This window comes from Anser brachyrhynchus (genome assembly GCF_964034855.1).
Source record: "Anser brachyrhynchus genome assembly, chromosome: Z".
Taxonomy (NCBI): domain Eukaryota; kingdom Metazoa; phylum Chordata; class Aves; order Anseriformes; family Anatidae; genus Anser; species Anser brachyrhynchus.
In genome coordinates this window covers 62,425,186-62,441,305 of record NC_137697.1, presented here as the reverse complement: position 1 = coordinate 62,441,305, position 16,120 = coordinate 62,425,186, and the positions used below count along the sequence as shown (strand labels likewise).

The following is a 16,120-nucleotide window of genomic DNA, read 5'->3' as shown; positions in this document are numbered from 1 at the left end:
CTATAAACTCACAACACCCACCCATCACGTCAAATAGTGTAATGTGCTTTTCCTACCCATACTGTGAGTGTGCTGACCTACTCTGAAGCAGGGCAGTAGTGTCCAAGGCATGTTTGTCTCCAAAAGAGGTTCCACTCTGACCTTGCCACAGGTTTCTGCTTGAAACTCGTAGGATTTTTATGTGTTCTTTTTCCATTGGTCTCACTAATACCTGCTGCTTCCTTGTAAGGCTAACAAGTCCATGTCTATGACTTCTTCCTTCACTTTTTGCTCAAGACTTCAAGAGACTTAAGTCTTCACAGAGCAAAGGGCAAGACATTTTTCTAGGCAAATGACCTTGACAAAATTTGCCCAAATAAGAAGTGATCAAACCTTCTATAGGAAGACATCAGCCCAGAAAAGCAACACTTAACTTAAAGTGAACTAAATAAATTACATCAGGCACATTTAAATACAGCATTTTGGGTGCTAGAATATTTTCTCACATGATTTTGTATAAGGAAAGTTATGCCCATTTCACTGCCATTTATGCTTTATTGAAAGAATGACTAAAGAGTATTCATAATACCCTGGGTTGAGCATAACTTAGCAAGAGCTGTGAGGTAATTCGGGCACAATACTTGCTTTCTCCCTGCCTCACTGCCTGACTGTAAACTAAGTCAGTTAATTTTCCATGCTCATTCTTTAGTCTAATTCACTGTTAAAGATCCTTAATAGCTGGCACATCATAGTATTTTTCCATTCGCTTACAGAAAACCTGCAGTACAGAAAACTTCACTACATTGACAAGCAAAACTTATATTATACAAAGCAAGCGGTCGGTGAATGTGTGGAAGATCAATGAGTGCAAGCTGAAGTTGACATCAAATAGTAGGAAATGAAGAAATTCATAGAGACGCAGTTAGCAAATAATATAACTAGCCTTGTTAAGAAGTAACAAAATCTTATTTCCAGTCAAATGTAAGTCTCAGTGTATTACAAGATTCTCTCTAGCTCTGCTTGTACCCACAAAAACATCCATGTTACCTCCATGACCTAATCTTCCTGTGAAGCCCTTCCGTAACAAAATTGCACCCACTGCTCATAGAAATATTTGAAAATCACTTGCGCCTTTTTCTATCACAAGCAAAATTCCTACTGTGTTCTGCCTTACATTACTACCCATAGAGCAATTATTCTTCACTTGTCAGCTACAGAAAAATTACTTCTTCCTTCTACATTTAGCAATCCTGGATTCCAGACATTTCAAGATTAAGGGATGCCTATGCAGACCTTGGTTCCCTATGAGTTAACACACAGTAATTGCTATTTGGAATATTAAGAATAGAGCCAGCTATCTTGCACACGTGAAGTGGACAGCTGTGGTAGACTGGGTGCAATGGGTACCAACACAACAAGGAGCTAGTGTGTGTCAAGTGCTGTTCCCACTTTTTTCCAGTCTGGCAGCAGCAAATGTCCCCAGGTACTTTGCTCCCATCTCTGCTTCTCTCCTCCATGGCCATAATTCAGTCAGATGTTACACTTTGGTCTTATTGCTTTGGGCAATACGATTCAGCTAAGCTAAAAATTTAATAAAATTAAATTCTAGCTCAAGCTTAACCTGGAAAATTAAAGACATTATAAAAAAAAATAAAAATAAAAATCTTGGGCCAGCCAAGTGAAATGGGATTGCAAACAGCCCACTTCTCACCTGGCAGGGTTAATGAAGCACTGCCAAGATATCTAGCAGGTTCAGGCCAGATAAGACTCCCTCATGGAGAATCAGCAGGTGCTGTTCTACAAAGACCTCATCTCTGCTGGCAGGCTGTTCTTTGGAGTTAGGCTAGAAAACAATTCAAAAAAAAAAAAAAAAACGAAAAAGAAAAAAAAAGAAATAAAAAAAGGCAAAAGAATGTTTTATTATTGTTCATTTCTGCAAAGGAGAACAGAAATAGAAATAGAATTTGGGGCAGAGACAGCAGTGCATTCTGGCAGCAAGCATACTCATTTCTTTCTGAAAGATAATATTATCTGTCAAGATCTAGCCATAACGGGTTTCATATACTGCTGTTCCTATTCCTCACATTCAAGTTGAAAAGATCGGAAATTGTTTTCTAAGGGACTCCGAGCCAGAAATCATTCTTTCTATCCAGGTTGCTGTATGAATGAAAAAGGTTAGCAAGCCTAACAAGACAATAAAGAATAAATGTGATGTAAAAGGGAAACCTGAAAAGACATGTGGGTAGAAGCAGTATACACAACTTCTACACAGCCTACTAAAAAACTTCAGCAGACTGGCAGGAAAAATGAGCAAAGCAAATTTAGTATACTGAGCTGCATTCACAGTAATCCCCTCTGGAAGATATTAGAAAAAGAAATAAACAAAACTTGCTGATAAACTCCTTCAATACACCATTTTAAATATTACCACTCAAAAAAAAGATTTTCAAACTAATCTCAGGTAATACCTCTAAAAAGCAAAGCTATCCACTGGACAGAGCTTGTAGCAAGATCAGTAAATCATTCTGCCAATTAGTTATTCAATGCCCTAACTGTCCCTAGCCTCTGCATGAGAGAGCAGCATTCAGGTTTGCACTAAGTTTTGCTTTCCACGCTCAGTCACAGCTCGTATGCAGGAGTTTGCAGGCATTCTGTAGCACATACTAGTACAGCCTTACATAGCATTGAACAGTGATCTTCCATAGGTCACCAGTGACGTCCCCAGCATTACCACAGTGCTGTTACTGAAGAACAACGGTGAGACATGAAATTCAGAATTTTTTGCTACAAATCTGGCCCCTCTGACAAGTACAGATATTACTTGCAAGCAGCAAGGAGTACGTAGTACAGGTATCAGCACTTACTATATAATGAGAATTCTCAGGTAGTTGGAAATTGTTTGGATTGGATGTCATCTTAGTTAATAATAGGGACTGATGCTGGGGAAATAAAAAAAAAAAAAAACTTTTTCAACTAGAAAGTCACTCAACTGCTCAATTAAATTGAGCTCTATTTCTCTATTTGCCATTCCTGAACACAGAGCAGAGCTCCACTGGAACAGACTGCAAAATCAACACAAAAAGTTATTCATTTTCTTACTCCCCTTAAAATACCAGCATAACATCACTGAAGTCCTTATGCTGTGAATTCTCCATGTTTTTAATGAAAAGATGGGGATGTAATCTTTGCACATCAAAAGCATCCTGCAGCAATATTACCAACTATCTCAAAGCCAGCTGATATTTCTCCTTTTTTTCTACCATTCATACTGTCTTTGACAGCATAGACTATAATATATATTTCTTAATATTAAATTGTTTAAAGCCAGAAAAATACAATATTTTAATAAATGTTATTACTTCCAGTGGACATACAGATTCTAGACATATTAGGTTATGACTGACTAATTTGATTACTTCCACTTAACATGTTTCAGCTTCATCGACCTCTACAGAAGTCCAAGGTGCATATTTTTCTTTAAAACTTCAGGGTATGTATACTAGAGGAAGCGTGAGATCTTTCAGCTGGAACCCTCTCCACAATTATGCCATTTATTTTCAACTGAAAATGTTGCAACCATTTATATTTTCCTTCCTCTTTCTCATTTGATGAGAGAGGAAAAAAAAGCTAGTTGCAAATCTACATCTGACCACTCTGACAGCTACTCTCAGAAATGTCTTCCCATCGAACATGGACTACAATTTTTCTGGTTACTGGGCAAGTATAATGTTACTTTTCACATTCCTTAAAAAATGATGTTCTTTATTGTAAAGGAATTGAAACTTTATGGAATATAAGTAAAACAAACAAACAAACAAACAACCGTACCATGCATTGTTTGAAAACACGTAAATTCAACATAAATTCTGAAATTTAACAATTTAACCAAGAGATTCACTTCTCTCTCTCTCTCTTTTTTTTTTTTTTTTTCCTTTGTAAAATGGTCTAAAGAGTAGGACACTTTATTCTAATATTTTTTCTCCTGGGGAATTTTTCACAAACCTGCTTATCTTTGTGGACTTCCTTAAAGATAGGTCACTGAGACCAACATGTGTGCTTAAAGCTTTAATTATAAATCAATATTTCCAGGATTAATATCTCAAACCTCAGTTCTTTAGGATACTTTGTGAACAGAACTATAATAATAATAATAATAATAATAATAATAATAATAATAGGAAGCATGCTGGCAAGTAAAAAATAAAATACCTTAAAAATAGGAGTTTGGGTTTTTTGTTTGCTTGTTTAATAGCGGTGTTTGAATCTGGTCTTACCATAATGTTGGAAGTTTAAAGATAGACTTGCTTTACATGTTTTCCTCTCTTGTAGCTCAGTACGCAGTCTTTCCCAAACTCACCTCTGTAGTACTTCTGAAGGAGGTACTGTAGTACCTCCAACCTCCTCTAATTTTTCCTCTGGTCCTTCCTAGCTTCCCCACTTCTCTTTGCTGGACCATGTTGGTGACTCAGACTCCATTCCAAGTCAGCACTTAGCAGCACTGTAGCATAATGAAAGAAATCGTTGCAGCATAATGAAACTTGGGGAAAAGGGGCAGGAAATAACTATGTTGTAAGATAAAATAAAGCCCAGGCTTTCAGAAGGTTGCAATTTGTGGATTCCAGCTTTATGTAGACTCTTAACCTTCAGATGCGTGCCTATCACTGCCTCTTCATGTGATGCTGAAAGCACAAATGATTGCTGTAGGATAAATTGTTCTGTGTGCTTGGCTTAGCAACCACAGGCTATCATGTGTCTCAGCACTGCCACGATCTAAACGTTACAAGCTACAGCAGGGCTCCGTGGAAGTGATTTGCCTCTTATGGAGGTAGCTCTGTTTATGAGCTGCAAAGTGTTTTGAATGAGATGTCTGCTGCTCAAACCTGTTACTTCTGGCGAGACTTTTCAACGATACCTTAGGGAGCCATTCTAGACAAGTAGAGGAATTGTCTATAGAAGTTTACAAGAGGTCATTCTTTAAACATAGCCTATGCTGTACTTGATCATTTCATGTATTTTCACTAACACACAACTCCCTCTCTATGGGCCTCACCTCACGAAGCCAGAAATTTGTCAGGTCTTCATGTTTTCTTTCTACTTGTTCTCCCATGTAAGCCTGGACTGGGGAGTCTTGGGTATTTTGGACAGCAAAATACAAACACACTGGAAGTCTGCTCCTTTTCACATTCCTGACAGAGTATATAGACCAAAAATAACATGTAAGCTTGCTCATTTTTAAAATCATTTACATGGAGATAATGATGTAGAAAGGACTCAATAACTGGGAACTCCTATCTGTGAGCACAAATCACATCAGTCATCAATGAGCAGATGCTAGAGATAGGAGAAAATTGAAACTGTCATTGGATTCTGTAATCAAAATGTGCCTAACTGAACCCCATTTCATATCTTAGAGTGCCTTATTTCCCAAAGTAGCAAGTCCCAGCAGGAAGAAGAGACAGGCCTGAGCAGAGGCACTATCTCGACATTCTGCAAGAGCTTTAACAGACCTCTGAGATAAATTCAGAGATATAAAGCCAGCAAGCAAAAAAGAGTATTATTTAAACATACAAAATGCAAAATTTAAGCTTTAGGAAGGCACACAACGAGAATTTCTCCGCTCTTCACATCTGAGATTTCACAGCCATGTGATGTAGCACCCGCTATAAAATAAATTCCTGCTCTGGAAAAGCTCCAGGCTCTAAAACAGGTGTTAATGTCAGTAACTGAGTCGCAGTGGAAAACTAAGTCCTGCAGGGTAGCCATAAAACAGAAGATGAGGGAAAAAATGTAGACTAAGCAACCAACTTTATAATACATCAGAAATAACTGCTTAAAATATGTTCAAATAGCAACACTTAAGTCACTGACACCGTACAGAAATTACAGGTTATATTGAGATATTTAAGCATCATGTCTTTCCTTCTTCCAGTATCATAAACAGTGGACTGCACCATTCTCCTGTATCAGCCCCATCTGCCTTTACAGGATACAATTTTACTTTCTTTGTTTATGCGTACCTGCCAACCAGAGATATAAGAGCTTTGGGAGGGAGAGTAAAATCTGCCAAACAGTGTCAGGAAAGAAACATATGGGCTAACATAGATATATTATCAAGTTCTTTGTATGCGGACTAATGCAGGAAGACAGATTTTATTGTTGTTATTTTGTAAATGGGACACTGTATGTGATCTTTCAAGAGTAAAGAGTAGAAGAGCTGCATTAGTATATTAGATCGTCCAGGTCTTGAGAGTGCACCTTCGAAATTAACAGCAGTTTTGTCATTGGTTTCAATGGAAAGAAGATACACTCTGGCCACAGCCAATATTTGAAACTTCATAGACACATGCAAGAAATGCCACAGTGGAGAACCAAGAAACCAACTTAATAAGTCAGCATATCCCTCACATATAATATACTGCTCAAATATCAAATGTTCTGCCTTTGAAATACAAAACTCTACAAAAGGAGATGCAGAACAATCATACTTGTAGAGAAAAAAGGCAGAAACAACTTTTCACAAAATCAAAAGCTGTTTCATTGGAGAACAATGTATTGTACCATAAGTATCTATTTTAGCATTTGAAACAGCAAATTCATGTTGTTATTCAATGAGACTAGTTTCTTCATTACTTTTGCAGTACTTTTGATTCAAGAACAAGACTTTATTATTTTTTTTACTTTTTCTAGCTGTGGAATTAGAATTCCACACTACACTTGGATATCAGAGCTTCAGCCGCACGTGACAGGACACTAGATTTTCAAAGCACCCCTGCCAAAAACTGATTTTGGAGCAGTCTCCTGGAATTAGTCATTCTCCCCAGCAAGTTACATTTCTGACTGCATCATCCGCAAGGCTGAGACTGATAAATATGCTGAAAAGGTCACGCCATGTAATAGTTGCTAAAGGGATACTATGAAAGGCCACAAGTAATAAGTCACGTGGGGAAAATTTACTCACTAATCTTAACAGTCTTACAGTCCTTCTTTGCAGAAAGGCAAAATTGCTTGCTGGCACAGAGCTAGCCTAATTATTAGTCTAGCTAATACTCTCAGTACCTTCCTTTGTAAAGTCTTCTACTGAGATGTACCAGTTGGTACATTTTCATTGTTAGTTTGGGGCTTTTACAGCCACAGAAGAAAAGAAAATTTGCATGTGTTATATAGATTCATTTCAGCATGTTAATTACCTGGCTTTTCCAAATGTAAGATGTGCATAATGTGTCAGTAAAACAAGCTCCCAAATTTTAATTTCCAGTGACTCCAATAATCTTCTCAGCATATGCAATGTCACCAACAGCATGGCTTTCATTTTGTCAAGTTTTAATTCACCCATTTAGTATCTCATTGCAACCGTATGACAATACACATAGTGATACAAATACAACTTAAACTATTTGTTTCTCTTCTTTTACTTCCAGATACTTAATACAAAAGAAACCAGACAGAGATGTATGTATTTGGTATAAGGGTTAATTCCAGAAATTAGTGCAAAAAATGTTCTCAGAGCATTTGTTGTTTTCTGCAGCAATGCACGAATATTGGAAACTCATCCTGGATACAGACTGTCTTTTTATAATAGAAATGTACCTAGAAACAAAGTATATGGAACATCAGCTTACCTCACAAGATAACATAATGGGAATATTTTTTTTGGCAGAACTCGTAGGGAAATGGGTAATGTTTTATAGGAAATTTTAAAAGATAAAATTAGGTTTGGTTCATCAATAAAGTAAACTAAATTTCAACAGTAAGCAACCCAGGAAACTAAGGGTTTTTTTAATCTTTTTTGTTGCCATTTTTCCACTCAGAGGCACAGATCATTTAGAAAGATAACCAGTGTCTGAGCTGAAAGAAAGCTCCTGACAAACAGCAGCTTTAGGATGGCAGCAAAGTTTAGCAGGAATACTTGCTGCTGTTATAAACTTTCAAATGCAAATGACACAAAATCTGAGAATCTGGCTACAATAGTGCCACCACCTGTCATGCCTGTTTCTATCTGTGGACAGTCATTCCTGCCCACTGGTGCTGTGACAGCACCAAAAGAGACTTGTATCAATCTGTCTGGGACCTGGACTTCCATTGCTTTCGGGCTACACCCCTAGAAATTTTATGACTCATACACAAATTCCACCTAAAACTCCAGAAAAGAACAGACCACAAAGTATGTGAAGATCAGTCCCAGTTTCTTTGTTAACCAGTCCAAAGGCCTTGACAGGAAAGAAATCTGCTTCTGTGCAAAGCGTAGCTGACAGATCTGCACTGAACATTTCTGGATGTCAGGAAGGCCTCAGCAGCTAGGGGGAGGGTGACTTTGGAGATGGCTTTTTTGTTTGTTTTGCCTTTAGCCAGGGGAATGGATGAAAACACGGGATGGGCTTAGTGATAGAAGGACAGTTCAAAGATAGATTTAATGAAAGTAAGTTTCATGAATTTCCTGAAATCTTACACAGGTGCTGTCTTGTGTACATCTTCAACAGACTTTTCATATAAAAACATTCATTCTGCTACTAATATTTGCCAGCTAGAAAAATACTTTTAAAAGTATTCTGGGAAGAAATTTTTAAGTGTGCAAGAGAAACCAAGCCACCAGGGTAAAAAAAAACATTCAGTAAGGGAACATATTTCTTACCCCCCTTTTTTTTTTTTTTTTTCCCCAGAGCTCCTTCATTTCCAGGAAAACTGCCAATGCTTTCTTTTAGCCCAAAGAAAGGTTTAGGCCAGGGCTGAAGGTTTATACAGTTTTTCTGTCTCCATAATACGGAGACAAATGTGCCCACTCTGGGGCAGTGCTAACACGGATGGAGGGCAGAGTGCCTCAGCTTCCCAGCAAATTCACCCTTGTAGCATAGGCTTTGAGTTCACACAGCACCTAGGAGTATAGTCCACCTACTTCTGGTATCTACCTGCCAGCAGCCATCCAAAGCTGACCTAACTACTTACCTAGAGCCTAGGAAGAATGGCATACATGACTTGCATCTGTGCTGTCTCTCCTGAGCTGTCCTCTGGAGTTCCGCTTAAAGCCCATTTACACTGCCAAAGTATGACCTAAATGTGTCAGTCTAACTGAGATCCGGGATTTGAAAGACAAACAGAAACCATATGTAAATACTGGTCTTTAAAATTAATTTATACAGAGCTCTGAAACTCTAACAAAAGTTTGTCTGTTGAACCATCTGTTTTGTACCATGGATCATTCACAGTTAATTTGCACAGGTTTCTCTGATAGCAATTGCAAATAACTGAGGTCAAGAATAGTTTGCTCATAATTAACTGGGAAACTGGGTACAGAGTGAATAATGTATTTGCTACTCATCCATCTCTTCCTTTCAAGAACTAAAACAATACTGTTGTCACCATCAAGACTTTGCTATCAAGAAATATCTGATTGAGCACTACAGCTCTCCAAGTTTACACTGCTGTTGTTGCATCCATTCCAATGGAGGTATAATCCTGTACAGCCAGGCAGCATTTGTCCTTGTTATGCAGGTATTCTTGGAAGAGATCATGCTCCTACCTGGAAAGCATTTAAACACATCCTTAGCCATCTGTTTAGAGGCAACACTTAAAGCTTCAGGTGCTTAGGGTCTTACAGGACAGAAGTCCCCTTCTCTTTCAGACTGGTGAAGAATTACAGATTCTTCTTAAAACAGTAGAATCTGGTATTTTTTGTCAGTTTGAATTTAATAGCTAATATAAGTGTATTTTCACTTGCTGCCTGAGGGAGAAAAATCAACACCTGCCATTTTGGAGGTTGTACAGTTGAAGGCTTGGCTGCTCCAAATGCTTAATGAAAAGCTACAAATCTCCAGCTAGCTGCTCCAGCTTATTAAGGGTGAAAATGTTTTAAATACCTATGATTCAGGTTGTCTATGTAATTTCTTTTCATAGAAAAGAATTCAAGCCAACAGTAGCTTGTAATTTTCTAACCATAAAATACAAGTAGCTGAAACAGCCTTCTCCTCTGTAACATTAAGGGGGCAGTTGACAATGTCCTCTACTACAAAGCCTCTGCTCAGTCAGATAACAGGGCCTTCTGGTGGAGCTCTGCTTTCTCCGTCTTCATTTTATCTTGCAGACTAAACAATCACTTCAGGTCTCTTTATTTACATATAGACTAGATTATTAGTCAGATGGAAGCTCTGTTGACTCCACTTAAACCCAACTAGTAATACCAAAATCAGTGCCATGATGAAAAATATTCTGTTTGCCTATGACATTCAAAGTAGAACAAATTTTGACATTAGCCTCTGGAAAGAACACAAAGTGTACCAAAGAAATCACAAGTGCACCCCCACAAAGCCCAGAATTTATTTAGTGATTTTCAAGTCAATCAAAAAAGAAAAGGTACAGGCATGAAATGGAAAACAAGTAACTTTTTCCAAGCTTAGAATTAATTCTGAGTATTAAAAGCACAGTAAAACCCAGGATTAACTCAAAGGTTGGAATGGGTGCTTGAGGTGGTGGGATAAAAGCACTCATCCATTAAGACTTTTCTTTTCAACAAAGTGTTAACAAAGTTCAGCCTTTTTCTTGGAACAGAGGCAGAAGCTGAGTTACTTCTGGGTTCCTGTCTGCTCTCACTGCAATGCAATACTTCAGGTGCCACCTGCTGGATATTCAGCCCTCCTGCACTGCACCAGCCTTGTTTCCCATCTGCCTTCCCAAATCTTTTAAGCCTACCCAACAAAATGGCAATACTGACCAGTGGGAACTCTAGTCTGCACAGATCTGTCAAGTCCTGTCAAGTCTAGCCTTCACCAGAATGAAAAAAGAACATTAAATGAGAAAAACTTGAGGATTGGTGGCTGTGCCTGGTCATGAAGTAACAAAGTCCAAATATAGGTTTGTGGTGAGAGAGAAAAAAAAAAAGAAAAAAAAAAAGATTATCATTCATGTGAGATTCAGCATTTGATTACCATCATGACATCAGATACAATGTAAGCTAACACAGCTTCATCATGTATAATGTATGAGCATTAACAAGATTGAAGTGAATGTCTCTGGGTGACCACTGCCTTACAGCACAGGAGCAACTGTCTTTGAAACTCTGCATCTTGTTTAAATGGGCTAGCATCCTCAAGTAGGTAGAAAAGAGACTTTTGGTCCTCTGTAAGCAGGAGTTTTTAAAGTTCCTTCATCTACCTATACACTGCAATGTCCAAGTGGAACTACAAAGAAAATGTTGTTAGCAAATACCAATGTTTCATGCTGGTAACTCAGGCTAAATCTCAGAATTGTAGGGTTCTATTCAGAGAACCAAGATATGTATGTGTGTGTGTGTTTCTATCTCAGGGCATCCTTGTGCTGTAAGTCAACAGAAACTGTGAGAACATGGCAATGTATCTCCATTCTCATCAGCAGTTAACCCCATTTGACCTTGTTGGACAAGGCCTGGGGTCATAGGTAGGTATTTGACATAAACCAGGAGTTGTGCTTAGTTAAAAACAGGCCTGTGGAGCGTGGAAAGTAACAGGCACAACTACTCCTATAACCTCAACCACCAAGAACATCCAGTTTCCCTCATCACAGATGTACTTGATCCCAGTAATGTTCAACAGCCCCTGTTGGCTTTATCTCCATAGTAGAGCTCTTCAGCACCTGGGGGTGTTCTGGCACTGTGAAACAAGTATCACACTCCCAGAAGCATGGAGGCCATGGCTGGGTGCCTTATTCAAAACCTCTGTTCATGGGCGAGAAGGACAGAGAAGAAGAGCAGTAGATTTAATACCTGGGTTTATAAAGCAGCAGCACTACCCCATTGTACGGTAATGCATCACATTTACTTTCAGTCAAGCAAAACACACACACACATATATACAAAGCACTACAGCAAAAACTGCTTGTGCATTTGAAATTTGCCTCTTATAATCTCCCTGTACTTTTACAGTATATTTTTTCTTTTCCAAAGTATGGCATTGACTCATCCAGTGTGCTGTATATGTGATTATCTCCATGTAAAGCAGGCTGGGGATCTCTGGCCTAGAAACATAAAAATTATGAAAATATTAACATTCTCTCCTGGAATTCTTAATATAATTAGATAGACAATGAGAAGAGATAGGGAAATCAACATACACAGAACAGCAAAATCAGAAAAGCAGGCTCAGGAGGTTTCACTATTTTGTGATTCCTCTTTAATGTGAACTAGCTGCCTAATTATCAGGTTCTACAAATCAGCCAGTTTCTGCCCTTTTACCACTAAATCTCAGACAGGTCTCCTTGAATCTGCTAACACAATTTCCCATTTACTTTCTTTGTCATAATGCGGGATAGCGATTTCTCTCCTTGTACAGCTCTGTTTCTCTCCTTTGAACAAGTCAGTTCAAGGGAGAAGAGCATGGTCACTTATGTACGCTAATATTACATCCACCAAGGTTTCTGACAGTAAGTATCAGCCACACCTGCCTGAAATTTCCTTGCCATTGGACTGCTCCCTCCTCCCAGTCTTGATGCCATTCTCTCCAGAACCCCCTGACTGCCTTCCCTGGCGTCCAGATGATCTCTTTTCCCAGCCACTCTCACCTTTTCAACATGATCTGATAAAGACAATTCTGCTCACCAGTAATTTCAAAGTAATTTGCTAAGACAGGAATTAGACTCACATAGCCTCTGTCATCCACTGCATAGGTTTGTACATAAGCTACTCATTTCCAAAGGAGTTAGAAATTATTCTTGATCAGTATCAGTGTTGTACACACAATATATGTTATATATATGTTGTTTCACACAATATTTGTCAAGTTTAGAATGTTGTGACAATTTTCTTACAATCAGTAATTAATCTTTTGAAAAACAAAACAAAACAACCAAACAACTTCCATCGAATTATTTAGTCAGTCTTTGATCAAATCTTGAAAATATAGGTCAAATTGAATTAACCCAATTACCCCTTGCTCTCCGCTTCACTCTGTGTTTCAGTCATTCACTTGTCACTAAGATGAAGTATTGTTTAAAGGAGAAAAGCTTTCCCTGTCTGGGCATAAAGACTTGGTAGAACAGAATGGTTTTTCATTTGTGGGCTGCCCTTGCCTCCACTTCCTTTCACTCTTCATCTGCTCATCACTACTGTAATGTTACTAAGGCAGAGAGACAGATGTCAGCTGGCTGGTTAAGGAAAATAACATCCAAGAATGTACATATAATTTCTATGTAACTCTGTTAGGAACCAATTTTTTTGATAATTTTCCTTCTTCCCACTAGCTGTACAAGAAATTTACCACACTTCCTGGCTGGTCTTATCCCCTTCTCAGCCTCCAGAGAATTGTGGGATGCTTGCTTTCTTTTAGCACCCTTGTAACGTGCAAATTTGGTGGAGGAGGATAGTATTTTACTGCAGTTGCCCAAGGGCATCAATTAGTTTGTTTTCTTTCATCTACATTTTCCTAGTAGGCAGTAGTGATTCTTGGTCACACTGAAGAACAGATACCACCATTAAGGCTCTCAAATACATAAAGCCCTGCTCTTCTTAAGAAAGCAATGAAAGGAGTAAACATGACCTTGAGCTCAAGGAAGTGCAGTGTAACACAGCTGCAGGGTTAAATATGTATACAGGTTATTTTTATGCTTCCTCAACCAGATCTGTAAGTACTATGGTTCAGAAGTGATGCTGCGTCACCTTGAGGAATTTGCAGCTACACAGCATCAGTCAGAGCCAGATCAAAGACCTACCGCTGGAGGCAATAACTTTTTGGTCTCTGCTTGCCACGATTCAGAAATGCAGTTTCTCTGCAAAAGCCAGACTTACTGGACTAGAAAATTCATCAAGCTGTTTCTTTCAATTAGTCATCACGATGCACAGAATGAGTTTCAGCGCTTCTCAGCATTCTGTATGGGTTAGCACTGGTTTCTGAAGATCATTTTGAAGTAGGCAAAGCTGGAGGGAGGATCAGGTAGGTCACTGCCATTAAAAACACTTTCATCAACTTCTTCCAAAGTGAAACTGCTGATTGCCCATTAATGCACCCACCATCTTTCCATATATTCAAGACTACTTTGAAATCAGACCTTGAAGTATCTACTCCCTCTTCTTTTGTACTCTGTGATCAAATGAGAGCATGAGAAGCACATTTATTTAGCATTCTCATCCACAGTCTTTAGCAGGAAGCAAATGTGTCAATTTTACTCCTGACTGCTACCACGTCAGTAGAGGTTAGGAACGCATACATTTACTGTTTGGAAAACACAGAAGCTCTGGAATTCGAGCAAAAAACACATTGCAAATCACCCTGAAAAATGTCAAACTAGAACCAGCTCATGCAAAACAATTCAAAATCCTGATACTGAAATGGAGCCCATTATTAATTGGGACAGTTTAATAGGATACATAGCAGGGAAGTGAAAAAAAATATGTTTGGGTCCTGCATCTCATTAGGGGGCAGAGAAGGAGCAGCCATTTGTTAGCAAAATGTTAACAGCAAGACTTCTGGGTATATATCTAGACAACTTACTGAAAAGCTTCAGACTAACAGAAATAACAGCATAACAGACAAGAGGAAGAATTTTGGGAAAAACTCGTAAAAGACTATCATGTGTATCAGCTTAGCCAGGGTAAAGTAACGGGAAAATAAAGCAGACAGACGCATATATCTGAAGGGAAGAAACATCGAGGTAATAAGAATGATTTGCTGTAATGCAAAGCTTGCTGTGTTGAACAATAAGATGAAATTAAAATAAGGACACAATATGGCTAATATAAAAAAAATGGTAAAATATGTTAAGCTATGGGAATTGTCACAAACAGAACTGAAACACTGAAAAGTGTTTAGAGATGGAAGAGAGCAATGTTTTTATATACAATCATTCTGAAGGAGAAATTACATGATATAGAAACTAGCAAACAGCATTAATCCTACAGCACTTTTGTCACAATATTTTTATCTAACACAACAGCTAATGTCTTCAAAAATTGCAAATACGTAAATGTTGCATAGGTAACAGCAGGAAATAGCCCTTTCCTTAAAAAGCTGGAATCTTGGCAGGCTCTTGTAAACACTGGCACATTTTTTCACTTCATATAGACATTGGGAATGCAGCTTCAGAGTATTTATGCCACTTTTCAAAGTGAAAGTCTGGGGGAGTGTTCTCTGTTTCAGCCTCCCAGCTGGTATACTGAGGGGAGAGAGGCCCACAGCAACAACAGGACATACCTCTCAGTGTTTGAGAAGCCATGGTGGCATAGCCTGCAGTGTACCCAAAAAGCTGTCACAGAGTAGCGTCCACAGCTGAGCCGCCACCCCTCAGGTCCATGGGACACTGGACTCTGTGGCAGCATGGGGACTGTACCAGAAGTAATTCTTAATGCTTTTATATGATCCATAGCTATTTTCATTATCCACTGCATTATTATTAAAACAGTGACAAAGACTGCAGATTTTCAGATAGATCTGCAGAACGAAATGGCAGAAAGCCTGCAGTCTGACTGTACACACAATTAAAATGAACAGACTACAGAGACAGATGTAGTCCTCCCTGACCTTAATGATGTTGATGTTTACATATGAACCTCCCCACTCAGCTGCAGATAAGGAATGACAGACAATACTACAAATTAATGAAGGTCAATAGAGCAGGAGGCAGCAGTTAGTCAATTACAAAAGCAAACCCTCTGCTAAAGCACCAAGTTCTGTGTTTTCTCAGTATAATCAACTGCCTGAGTCATGGAGTCTAATAAATTGACCTGTTTTTCCTTTGTCTAATTGACTGATGCCTAGAATGGCATGAACTTTAGGTGTGCTAGAATTTAAGTCTTAATAACATGTAGCAAAAGGCAGACATCTAATTAGTCTGTCTTCAGGTCTAATGGCTGCTTCCGCAATGTACTGGTCCATTCAACCATGACAAAGTCTTTGCTTTGAAGGTGTTTAAAAAGAAAAAAAAATGTTTACAAGCTATGTATGAAGCCTACTGGGTGCTAGTAAAGTTGCTGTAGCAAAATAGTTCTTGTGTGAAGAACAAGGATTGAATTATAAACAAAAGCAAAATAACACTTTTCTCAGATAAGGTATGTTCTTTCTGTCAGAAAGATGATGTAAATCATCAAATTCATCTTCTTGAAGTAACAACGGATAATAGTATTCCTGATTCATTGCACAGAATAAAAAAAATAAAAAAAATAAAATAAAATAAAATAAAATAAAATAAA

The 16,120-nt window shown here is 38.3% G+C and overlaps 1 long non-coding RNA gene across 1 annotated transcript in view; it reads right to left on the bottom strand.

Annotated features, from left to right (window-relative positions):
* LOC308185157 overlaps nucleotides 1-16,120 on the bottom strand; it is a 58,971-nt gene extending 42,851 nt beyond the window's left edge. The window contains exon 1 of the long non-coding RNA XR_013943175.1: nucleotides 1-16,120. This exon is cut by the window's left edge and continues 29,618 nt beyond it. This is a non-coding gene — a long non-coding RNA (uncharacterized lncRNA).